The sequence below is a fragment of the Octodon degus genome, unplaced genomic scaffold, assembly GCF_000260255.1.
Source record: "Octodon degus isolate 3935 unplaced genomic scaffold, OctDeg1.0 scaffold00087, whole genome shotgun sequence".
Taxonomy (NCBI): domain Eukaryota; kingdom Metazoa; phylum Chordata; class Mammalia; order Rodentia; family Octodontidae; genus Octodon; species Octodon degus.
In genome coordinates this window covers 107,093-109,309 of record NW_004524663.1, presented here as the reverse complement: position 1 = coordinate 109,309, position 2,217 = coordinate 107,093, and positions in this window count along the sequence as shown.

The following is a 2,217-nucleotide window of genomic DNA, read 5'->3' as shown; positions in this document are numbered from 1 at the left end:
GAATAAAACAATCTTAAGGATTAGTTATTAGCTAGCACTGACAAGACAATCCTTGATTTAGGTACTTATATACACTCAAAACCTCAGTAAAAATTCTTCTGAGTAACATACAAAAAATAGATTTTTGAGTATTGGATCCTAATTTAACATGATGTAAAATCAAGTGGTATATTTACCACAACAACATAGACTACCAAGTTTGTTCTTTCTTTCTTTATATATTTTTATTTATTTATTTTTTCCATAATTTTATTGAGAAGCAGATAGCAATGAGACAGTTTTAAACCAAATTGGTAGGACAGTTTCAATAATCAACACATTGCATACATTCTTCCTAGTGGTTAATTGCTGTATAAGATGTGGACGTGATATCGTATTTACAAACACTATTAGAACAAATTCCTTTATACATTAAGATAATGCAACTATATATCTAGCCTAACAGTTTTGAATACATAGATACAAAGTGGACATTCATCTGTATCCCCTTTTTTTGTTAAGTCCCATTATTTGAATATTATACTTGTGTTAACTCAGGAAAATATTCTAAAAGAGTCCAGTAGTCCATAGTAGTATTGGGTCTTCTGCTTTATTGGCAATGTCAGAAATTGTTGACCTGAGTCCCCACAGCTCAACATAATAGCATGGCTTTACTTCCTATATTTCATTTTTATACTTTTCTGCTGGATGATTAAGACCAAGATAAAGCAGGACACATGCAACAAGAGTTGTAGCTTTTGGATCTGATAAGGTCAGTGAGATTCCCTCAGGATTTATGCTGAGATCCTGTACTTCAGATTGTAGATCCTTTGTCAGTGTCAGCCATGTGAATGAGTCACGGCCCTTGCTTGGCCAATGTGCTCTCTGTGAAAGTCTGAGAGAATGTTTTCTCTCCATGTGACTCTCCTTAGGCACACTCTATATCATTGATCACTTTCCTCTTTGGCGGCATAATCTCCTTGATCAGAAAATTTGGGACACTACCGAGTTACATGATGTTACAGTACAAGTACTCCTATGTCCTGAGTCTTAATTGACCTTGGAAAGCTAGGGCCAAAATGATGGCTTTCCTTGTGGGCCTCCCTTTTCTCTAATTTTGTGTGCAAACTTAGGTTGTTAACCCTCCAGAAGACAAGCTTATTGTTATTATCATACAACCTAGGCTGTTAAGCTTAACCTCACTATCTGTCTGACTATCAAACATCTTAGTTATAACATGGAACAGGTATTTTTCATCAAGTATTGATATGTTGAACTTTAAGTCCCTACAGAATATGATAAAAAACATTTATAAATTAGAATAAATTTTAAAAAATGCATATAAAATTGTATAATTCTAATGCTTACACATAGGTCCAAAAATCTAACCATATACAACCTTGAAGCAGGACAGTCCCACAATATTCCTTTTCCTATCTCTTGCCTACATTTACCACCCCCTTCTTTTTGAACAATCATCTACCCGAGAGACAGCACAGCAGCCACTGGCATGTCATGACAGGCAGCCCATATTCAGAAGACCAGAATGACAGGCACTCTAAGCATGAAACTACTACTACAGATTACCATCTTCAGTGCAGTTGCTTAGTTCACAGGTATGAGTATATACAGTTAGTCAGGATGAGAATCTTTCCAATTAACTGCTAGATTCAAAAATTTTCTAGGAGATTCTCAGGATCATTGCCTTGCCCATCTTGTATATATAACTGTATGGCTTGTCACTGTCATGTTTCCTAGCACTTCTCCTTCCCCTCTCTTGATTAGTTAGTCCTCGAGTCCTTGCTTTCCTTTTACTTGTATTATGCCTTTCTATTTGTATTACTTCTTTTGAGTTCTTATACTATGGAAACTATATGCTATTTACAGATGTGTGTCTGGTTTACTTCACTTATGGGTATATCTTCAAGTGGCATAAACTTCAATATAAAGGCTTCAAGTTTATCATGTTTTATAGCTTAGTAGTACTACATTGTGTAAAAGTACCACATCTTTTTCAACCATTCCTCACGTGATGGGCATCTTGGTTGTTTCCAAGATTTGACTATCACAATTTGTGCTGCTATAAACAAAGGCACACGTATGTCCCTATGATATGATGTTTTCAGATCCTCTGGTAAAAATTCCCGGTAGAGGAATAGCTGGTTTAAATGAGATTTCCAGTCCAATTTTTCTAAGGAGACTCCACACTGATTTCCATAACGGTTGCACCAGTCTACA